Source organism: Mauremys mutica, chromosome 3 (genome assembly GCF_020497125.1).
Source record: "Mauremys mutica isolate MM-2020 ecotype Southern chromosome 3, ASM2049712v1, whole genome shotgun sequence".
Lineage (NCBI taxonomy): Eukaryota > Metazoa > Chordata > Testudines > Geoemydidae > Mauremys > Mauremys mutica.
Genome location: NC_059074.1, coordinates 22605420 through 22615903, shown reverse-complemented (window position 1 = coordinate 22615903; position 10484 = coordinate 22605420). Strand labels below are relative to the sequence as shown.

At 39.9% G+C, this 10484-nt stretch overlaps 1 long non-coding RNA gene across 1 annotated transcript; it reads left to right on the top strand.

The window, feature by feature from the left end:
* Positions 1 to 583: 583 nt before the first annotated feature.
* LOC123367619 lies at positions 584 to 8658 on the top strand. The gene is made up of 3 exons (XR_006578560.1): positions 584 to 670; positions 6910 to 7010; positions 7331 to 8658. It is a non-coding gene; the product is annotated as an uncharacterized LOC123367619 (long non-coding RNA).
* Positions 8659 to 10484: the final 1826 nt, after the last annotated feature.

Genomic DNA, 10484 nt, shown 5'->3' with positions numbered 1-10484 from the left:
AGTGAATGTACAGTATTATCAGGTATCTGGCTTTCTTGTTTACATCCTGCTGAAGAAAGAAGATCCTTTCCAAGATACTACTATCATCTGCAGCACTGCTTGCCTCTCTATTCCTGTTGCTGATTATGCTTTAGCAGGAAGCAGTTGCTTCAAGTATTATTTGAAGAGATTAGGCAAGGAGGATCCTGTGACTGGAGAGACCGGCAGTTTTTGGAAAGAGTGTGTGGCTATAATTGTTATTCATTCAACAAAATTAGCTCTTTTTCTTGTTTGCAAAATTCCTGCACAGAAGCTTGATTGAAATACAGATTTTTTACCAAATGTGGCATACCAGTGTTAGAGAATGAGTTGCTGATATGAAGGAAAGCAAAATAATAGCCCATATAGAGTTAAAGAGAGAGATGATGATTTAACTAAATCAGCCAGCAACACTTCCTAGTAAACAAACCTGAAAATATAATACCAGGGTTAGGCAATGCAGTATTTTCAGTTAGCCTAATTAGAGACCCAATTTTTCATTTAGGCTAATATTTGACAGCATTATAAAAAATGGTGATGTCAAAAGAACTACTGTTCCTGCAATGGACAAGGAAACCATTTCATATAATTGTTGCAGCCCAAAGAAGAGAGTAATTCCTTCAGACATTGCTGGCTTTTATTTTTGTAAAGAGTGAGTAAATTATCTCAGTACCTTGGATCAGAGGATGTTAGGTTCAAATTCTGTCACAGGAGTAATGGCTACAAAATAGTTCAATGTTGATTTTGCAATTTGTGGGTAGTTTTGGTGGGAAAGGCATTTTTCCAAGAACGCTCTCCTGATGTATAGAAGTTAATGAAAACTTTAAATTGTCCAAAGGGTGGGCAGGAAGGCCAACATGGCAGCTGACTTTAAAAAATGGGAGACAGAAAGGAAGGCAAAATTCAACAAAATAGTAATCGTAAAAAGAGTAATTTTACTCTTTCACCTACAGAAAGGAACCATGGCAACATAACTTAACTACATTTGGTCATTTTAATAAGTCTTATCATATACATGGTGTATGCTAGGATACAGATTCATATAAGTGTCAGGAAATCTTACATCAAGTTTTTGTGTAATGTTAAAACTGTTCTATTCTGAATTTCCACTTTACTGGAGATGAGGGAAAGGAAAAGTCACATATACCTAAATATCTGATCCCTATTGCCTTATGTAACAAGAAGTCATGTTACTCAAGTCATAACTTCTACGGGGATGTTTTTGTTCTCCTCATTTGATGTTTTTGATTACTGTAATTATTGGAGGATAAGGAAACACTATGATAGCTAGAGACTATCACTTTATTATTTATTGAGCTACTCAGTGTACATGGATTCTGCCTCCAGGAGCTTGAATTCAAAAAGAGAAAGACAACTGATATCTGAAAAATTTGTCAGCTTGTATATAAACTTCTGTTGACCAGAAGTCAGGAATGTGTATGCTTTTTCACATTCAAACTACTAGTATATTAAGCAAAATCATCCAAAGCACAGGATCTGGTAGTGATGAGAAACTTCAACTACTCAGACTTCTTTTGGGAAAATAACACAGCAGGGCACAGATTCTCCAACAAGTTCTTGGAATGTATTGGAGACAGTTTTTTAGTTCAGTTGGTGGAGAAACCTACCCCGGAAAGGCTGTTCTGGATTTGATTTTGACAAATAGGGAGAAACTGGTTGAGAATTTGAAAGTGTAAGGCAGCTTAGGTGAAAATGATCATGAAATGGTAGAGTTCATGATTCTAAGGAATGGTAGGAGGAAACTGGCACAATAAAGATAATGGATTTCAAGAAGGCAAACTTTAGCAAACTCAGGGATTTGGTAAGTAAGATCCCATGGGAAGTAAGTCTAAGGGGAAAAACAGTTCAAGAGAGTTGGCAGGTTTTCAAAGTAACATTATTAAAGGCACAAAATCAAACTATTCCACTGCATAAGTAAGATAGGAAGAGTGTCAAGACATCAGCGTGGTTTAAACAGGAGATCTTCAATGATCTGAAACTCAAAAAAGAGTCCTACAAAAAGTGGAAACTAGGTCAAATTACAAAGGATGAATATTAACAAATAACACAAGTATGTAGGGACAAAATTTAGGAAGGCAAAGGCACAAAATTAGATTATACTAGCTAGAGACCTAAAGGGTAACAAGAAAACCTTCCACAAATACATCAGAAGCAAAAGGAAGACCAAAGACAGTGTAGGCCTGTTACTCAATGAGGGTGGGGGAGGAACAATAACAGAGAATGTGGCAATGGTAGACGTGCCAATTGACTGTTTTGTTTCAATTTTCACCAAAAAGCTTAGCAGTGATTGGATGTCTAAAATAGGGAAAGAACAAGTTAAAAATTACTTAGACAAGTTAGATGTCTTCAAGTCATCAGGACCTGATGAAATACATCCTAGGATACTCACGGAGTTGACTGAGGAGATGTCTGAGCCATTAGCGATTATTTTCGAAAAGTCATGGAAGATGGGAGAGATTCCAGAAGACTGGAAAAGGGCAAATATAGTGCCCATCTATAAAAATGGAAATAAGGACAACCCGGGGAATTACAGACCAGTCATCTTAACTTCCATACCCGGAAAGATAATGGAGGAAATAATTAAGCAATCAATTTGCAGATACCTAGAAGATAATAAGGTGATAAATAACAGTACAAATCATGTCAAAACAACCTAATAGCTTTCTTTGACAGGGTAATAATACTCCTTGTGGATAGGAGGGAAGCAGTAGATGCGGTATATCTTGACGTTAGTAAAGATTTTGTTACTATCTCGCATGACCTTCCGATATACAAATTAGGGAAATACAACCTAGATGGAGCTATTGTAAGGTGGGTGCATAACTGGTTGGAAAACTATTCCCAGAGAGTATGCATCTGACAGAGTGGGTATTCACCCACGAAAGCTTATACTCCAATATATCTGTTAGTCTTAAAGGCGCCACAAGACTCTCTGTTGCTTTTCCCAGAGAGTAGTTGTCAATGATTAACAGTGAAGCTGGAAGGGCATATCAAGTGGGGTCCCACAGGGATCAGGTCTGGGTCTGGTTCTGTTCAATATCTTCATCAGTGATTTAGATAATGGCATACAGAGTACACTTATAACGTTTGCAGATGATACCATGTTGAGAGGAGTAGCAAGTGCTTTGGAGGACAGGATTAAAATTCAAAATGAACTGGACAAACTGGAGAAATGACCTGAGGTAACTGGATGAAATTGAATAAGGACAAATGCAAAGTACTCCATTTAGGAAGGAACAATCAGTTGCATACATACAAATAGCAAATTACTGCCTAGGAAGGAGTACTGCGGAAAGGGATCTGGGGGTCATAGTGGACCACACGTTAAATAATAGTCAACAGGGTAACACTATTGCAAAAAAAGTGAACATTATTCTGGAATGTATTAGCAGGAGTGTTGTAAGCAAGACACAAGAAATAATTCTTCTGCTATACTCTGTGGTGATTAGACCTCAACTAGAGTATTGTGTTCAGTTCTGGGTGCCACATTTCAGGAAAGATGTGGACAAATTGGAGAAAGTGCAGAGAAGAGCAACAAAAATGATTAAACATCTAGAAAACATGACCTAGCGATTCACCTATGGGGAAGATTGAAAAAATTGGGTTTGTTTAGTCTGGAGAGGAGAAGACTGAGAGGGGACATGATAACAGTTTTCAGATATACTACAAAAGGTCATTACATTAAGGAAGGAAGTAAATTGTTCTCATTAACATCTGAGGATTGGACAAGAAGCAATGGGTTTAAAATACAGCAAGGGTGGTTTAGGTTGGACATTAGGAAAAACTTCCTACCTGTCATGGTAGTTTAGCATTGGAATAAATTGCCTAGGGAGGTTGGAGATTTTTAAGAGCAGGTTAGACAAACACCTGTCAGGGATGGTCTAGAAAATACTTAGTCCTGCCGTGAGTGCATAACAGATGCAGCAAGCCCAGAGTGCCGGGGCTATGAACTACCAAGCCTTGAGGTGCCAGGGCTCAGCCTGACAAGCCCTGGTACAAATTAAGCACAGACTGGCTGCCCTGAATCTGTATTTGTAGACCATGGAAGCTTGGGCTCCTCAGCCGTTCACCATGTAAGCTACCGAGGAGCTGGGCAGGCAAGCTGTCAGAAATCAGATAAGCTACCCCTAGGAACCTCTCCTGGGTTCTTTCAATACTACAGCAAAGTTTGATTCCCTCTGCAAAATAGTCTAATGTTGCCAAATTGGTCAATTCCAATGAAACAATGTTTCACAGGAATTTTTCCAACCAGTTATGGCTTTAATTAAGCTTGTAATGGAGAAGGAGAAGTAGTATGGAAGTTATGGCTCAGTACATCTCAGGCAAAGGGTACAAGAGTTGATGGACTTTGATGGATGAGGTTATTAAAGACACTACTGTACTGGGGAGCAAACATTTCACCAGGAAATCAAGCTCATAATAAAGCTCAAACTAATCTCAAAATCAAGCTCACGGTAAGAGTTTCAGAAGATGTGGATGCAGGAGACACAGTGCATTGCAGGTTCCATGCTATTTATGCAGAAACAATTTTTAAAAATTATCTTTCAAATCAATATAGCCAGAGACCAGGAAATCTGTGTTTGGATGAAGAACGTGAGGACTAATGTTGTTTCCAGACCAAAACTCCAGAAAAGGCTAATTTCCATTTCCATGTTCAGAAATAGACATTAGACCTTATCTCTAAAACCCTCTGTGACAGGGTCAGGCCAGATGGCTACAGGAGAGTGATAGAAGGCAGATATATTAGCTCCAGGTTAAGTAGGTCCCCTGTCCCTAGGTAAGCTGACAGGGAAGGTTCCAGAATAATCAGGAGCTTTCTGGAAACAATTAAGGCAGACAGGCTGATTAGAACACCTGCAGCCAATCAAGAAGCTGCTAGAATCAATTAAGGCAGGCTAATCAGGGCACCTGGGTTTAAAAAGAAGCTCTCTTCAGTTTGTGGTGTGCATGTGAGGAGCTGGGAGCAAGAGGTGAGTGAGAGTGAGAAGCTGGAGGACTAAGGAATACAAGCGTTATCAGACACCAGGAGGAAGGTCCTGTGGTGCGGATAAAGAAGGTATTTGGAGGAGGCCATGGGGAAGTAGCCCAGGGAGTTGTAGCTGTCATGCAGCTATTACAGGAGGCACTATAGACAGCTGCAATCCACAGGGCCCTGGGCTGGAACCCGGAGTAGAGGGCAGGCCTGGGTTCCCCCCCAAACCTCCCAAATCCTGATCAGACACAGGAGGAGTTGACCCAGACTGTGGGTTCCACCAGATGGGAAGATCTCTGAGGCGAGCAAATCTGCCAATAAGCGCAGGACCCACCAAGGCAGAGGAGGAACTTTGTCACACCTCCCTCAAGATCCCACTGACTGTTTCTATCTTCTGGAAGAAGGCACTTTAAACCTCCATTCTTCACCTGGGTCTCTCAGCTAGGCACTAGCTATCTGCTTCCACTCATTGCCTATTAGGGCACTGCCAGGTAGCCCATGCTCTCAGCTTAATCCAGCATGAATCAACAGCTTTCTCTGATGCATCTCCCCAACACACCCACAAACCTGGAGTGCAGTGGTGGAGACTTCTCTGTTTTAGATTTAGTTTCAATACTGGATCCACACTCTGAACTGGATTGTTGTGAAGGACTGGATAAAGGGAAGCCCAAATCCCTGAATCCAAACATCTCCGTGGGTGGGGAAATTCAGTGTGGGTCTGTTTCCTAATTATACAATATCTGTAATATAACTTCTGGATATTCGTGTTGCACTATATGAAGAGAGACAGCACTGGCAGTATTATTTTATGTAAACTGGAAGGATAACATAAAAGCCCAGGTTACTTTTACAGGTTTCATTAATGACAATAATTGAATAAAGTTTTGTTGGTTTTTGTTTGTTTGTTTGTTTCTTGTTTTGTTTATTTTTTGATGGAAGTGAAGGGTTCGTGCAGGCTACTTTATTTACAACTTTTTTTGGTAAAACAAAGCATCAATAAAGCAATATAGAGAGGAAGAAATCATCAGTCCCTTTATATGTGATGATGATTAACTGTTATGAAAAAGTGCTATGCAAATGCTCTCTCTCTCTCTCTAGTGTCCATCAATACAGTATCTTCTTTCTTGAGAAGTTAAACAAAGCTTGCATCTGCACTGAACTTTTTCTGAGATTTTTCTTTTGGTGCCTTATTACCAGTGTATAAGCTAGCAGACATGTGAAACCTAGTTTAGATCAGCTACTAACATTTTTACCACTCCTCAGAGCAGATCTGAAAGCACAGTAAAAGTTTATTTGATGTACAACCAGCTTAATGCTTGGTTTACATCCTGGGCTTAACACAGCTGTGGCTTGTTCTACACTAGTGCCCCTCCCATTGTTGCTATCACTGGTGGAGCCGCATCCACCTCTAATGCAATGACAAGAAAATTTCAGGAAAGAACTTCAGTGTTGGCTGCTGCTTTCTGAAGCTCCCATTGGCTGGGAACAGTGAACCATGGCCATTGGGAGGTGTGGGGGGCTGTGCCTGCGGATGGTCAACGTAAACAAAATGTCTCACGGCCTGCCAGAGGATTTTCCTGATGAGCTGCATGCCGAAAGTTGCCAACCCCTGGCCTTAAAAGAGAAGGGAATGCTCCTTCCCTCCCCTCCGAGTCTACAGAGCATAAGCACTAGTCTCTACCACTTGAGCTAATTCCCCATTATGATTTTGATGACAGATGAGGGGCCAAATTCATCCCTGATGTAGCTCCATTGAAGTCAGTGGAATTTTACTGGGAATAAATTTTGCTTGTAAAATTTTGCTCTAAGGAATGGGAACAGGTACAATGGTGAGAATTGGTTTCAAAAAGTTACAAGTATACCATGACAAATATCCTTTCTGTGTATTGTTACCTCAGCTGGTGTTATGTGAAGTGATTCTTTCATGGATGATCCTTTTTCAAGTGCCAGCAAGACCAATGACAGTTAAAACAACAGAGAAGTCAGAGAGATTTGAGTGGTGAGTAGCTCACTGTTTTGTTATGGTTGTGGCTAATTACTCTTCAAGCTCTGCTACTTCACAGGGATTTCACTGTGAGGGTCTCTAAACAGAAATCTGTTAGTTTTGGCAACCTTTGGTCCACCGTGAAACATTCATCAGTGTTTTTTTCTGGAGTTTCAAAGGCAACACTTACATGTAATGGTTTTGCTGTGAAACAAAACAGAAAATGTGCATTATGGTGCTGAAAACACATTTCATAGAGTTGTTATAGGTTTCTTGGACAGATGCCCTTTATTTAATTAATCGTTCTGCATTTTGTTTTTGCATTTTCCTTTAAGATTTTATTATCCTCTGAAGGACCTGCTCCCCAGAGGCTGCAACAGGGAAAGTTCTGCTGGATTTAAACTGTGGTGCCTTACACCTGGTGTATTTCCATGATTTCTTCATGATTAGCAGTGTGGCATGCAGGCCCACTGTGAAGGATCAGATGATCTGTTTTCTTTTCCCTTGAGGTGAACCGCATTCGCTTGTGTAAGAAAGCAAATCTCCATAGTAGACCTGAAAAGAAGCCTACTGCTTTGGAGAGGGCTCTAACAGGCATTGATATAAACTCCTGACCCCTGCTAATATGATCCTATTGCCATGAAGGCTTTTTTAGACATTTATTTATTAGACATATATTTATTATATAAGTAGGTGATGCCAGCGTGCTCTGCTGGGTTAGAGCTTGTTGACCTAAATGATTATACTAGAAAGATTTATTTTCCTCAAAATGTAATTACACTCCCAGTCCAATGAAATGAACACAGTGGAAAATCTCACTCCATTACTTTCGATGGACTGAGCCTGTGCTATCCACACTTTGTAGACAAGGATTCAAGAGACTGGGAAATATTTTCACAGCTTAATTGTATCACAACTGAACTGTTAAGTAATTTCCATGGCTGAGAATCTTGCAGTAGCAACGACATTTGTCTTCTGTAGAACAACAGATAAACTTTGTGTCCAGGCTGGTATCTACTCAGACATCTCATGGTCTGCACACGTCTAAACAAACTGCTTTGACCATTGATTTGTAGATATTAATGCATCATTCATGGCTGTGTGATGGCTGTCAAGTTACTACAGATATGCTACATAAATCAGAGGTGGATTTTGACACCCTGCCTAGAAGTTTAATACTGTTACCTCACAAATTCATTAGACTATTCCACCAGTTTCCAGGAAAAAAATTAGCAATAGATGTTGATCTGTGACCTACATGTATGGATGAACTATTGGGAAATGAAGATATGTTTTAAAATGAGCTGTTAAATTCCATTTATTCCTCTGTAATTTGAATGATTAAAAACTAAGTTGACAATACTTTGTTATTTCCATCACCTTGGGACCTAAGCGCAACTCATCTAACCTATGTGATGCACAACTTACTTAATACCAGGCTTAAGCGCCATTTACACACTTGGTGTTGGGGGCGTACAGCCTTACTGTTAAGGATGAAGGTCCAGAAACCTGGAGATTGCGGGCAAATGATGAAATGCCCTAGTTTGCACATCTGAAGAACGTGCATTCTCATTTGTATAAGTGACATCAAGTTGGACATGTACCGTATAAAAGTGACAGCACTGCAGTTTCCCCAACGTTACCTTCTCTGTCCATTAAAAAAGGAGCTACATACATTGCACTAGCTAGAAGAAATCTCACTCTCAAAGCATAATTCTGAAAATCAAAATGATGTGAATCATTAATGAAATCACAGCTGTCTATGGAAGCCTATAAAATCCAGACCCTGTGACTTGGTGGTTCATTTGAAAACTACTGACTTATGTTTCTTTCTCACTGACTGACAACATAAACTGAAAACACAGACTGTGTCCACTTTAAAGGCTAGCTGGCTCTCTTGCGTCTTGACAGGTCTTTTAAAAGCTGGGCTTGTGTTATGAATAGTCAGTGTATCCATCTCCAGATCTCAGGGTCGAATAAGCAGAATTTTAAAAAAACTGCCTCAATCAGCAAGGGGCGGCCTCCCTCTGTGCTGAGAATATGGCAGGTCTTAACACAGGCTGACTTTTGACCGTCTCCTGAATTTATGAGGTCTTTTTGGAACATATTACTTGTGTTTGAAATTGAAATGAGGAGAGAGGATGAGCAAATATATTTACTTAACATCTAGCTACTAAGAACTTCAGGAGGAGACTGGATAGACTTGATCAATGCAGGAAAAGGTGAGCGTAGGCAGGAGAAATCTTTCTATCTGCCTATGATCACTTCTGAACATGAAGATGGTCCAAATTCTGTGATCTATTGCATTTTGTGCAACTGATTTCAGTGTCATATAATTCAACAGCATTGTTCTAGATTTACAGAGCTGTAAGTGGGAACAGTATTTGGCTTGAAGGAAAAGCTTCTCCTGAGGAAACACTGTTTTACAATCTAATGAAACACTATAAGGAATGGATTGCTGCAGTAAAAGAGAGAGTGTGAGAATGGCCCCAACTGTTCAGCAAACTATGATTTTAACTTTATGCCTCTTGGCAGCTCCTTGCCTGTTGCTGAGGACTTTCTCCTACATTACCAACATGCATAAAACTCAAGCTCATGGAGTTCTGGCATATTAGCTGGTTTTACTGAAGGTTATATTGAGTTCTTCAGGCCACATTTACCTTTAATACAGTGTTGCCTGTCTCCCTAGTAGAGCTGAGGAACTCAGATGCTGTGCTCACTGCCAGTAGGGATTGTTCAGTGTTGGTATTGTAATTCATCCCTCTGAATTAGTCTGAGCATGTCATTGCCCCTAAATACTCTTGAAACTGCACATATCTGTCTGAAGCACTGAGAATGGTAGAAGTTTGACAGGAAAGGGAGCAGGCCAGCAGAAGCAGAGGGAGCTCTTAGTAGGTTTCCACCAAGGATTTTGTGTCACTCTCTGTACTAGAGCTAATGCTTTCTCTCCATGGAAATTGATGGGAATTAGGTGTGTCATAAACAGATAGTTAAGGGTTAAAGTCTGTTTTACCTGTAAAGGGTTAACATGCAGTACCTGGTGACCACCTGACCAAAGGACCAATCAGAGACGAGATAATTTCAAATCTCTGTGGAGGGAAGCCTTTGTCTGTTTTTTTAGTAAGAACTCTTTTGAATCTAAAAGAGACCAGTCATGTCTCCAAGTTCTCCTGGAGTAGTTTCTACTAATTAATAGTGAGTATTAATTAGAAAGGCGAATTAGTCTTATGATTTGATTTCTATATTTGCAATTGTGTGTTTGCTAAAGGAAATGCTTTATTCCTGTTTGCTAATATTGCTTTTACTGAGAAAGGGGGGAGGGGGAATTCTCTCCAGAGATTGATAAGGTTATACCCTATGAGTGTCCAGCTTGGGCTCATAGAGATTCTGTATTTTCTTTTTGTTCTCTTAATAAATTCTTTTCTTTTAGCGAACACACAATTGCAAATATAGAAATCAAATCATAAGACTAATTCGCCTTTCTAATTA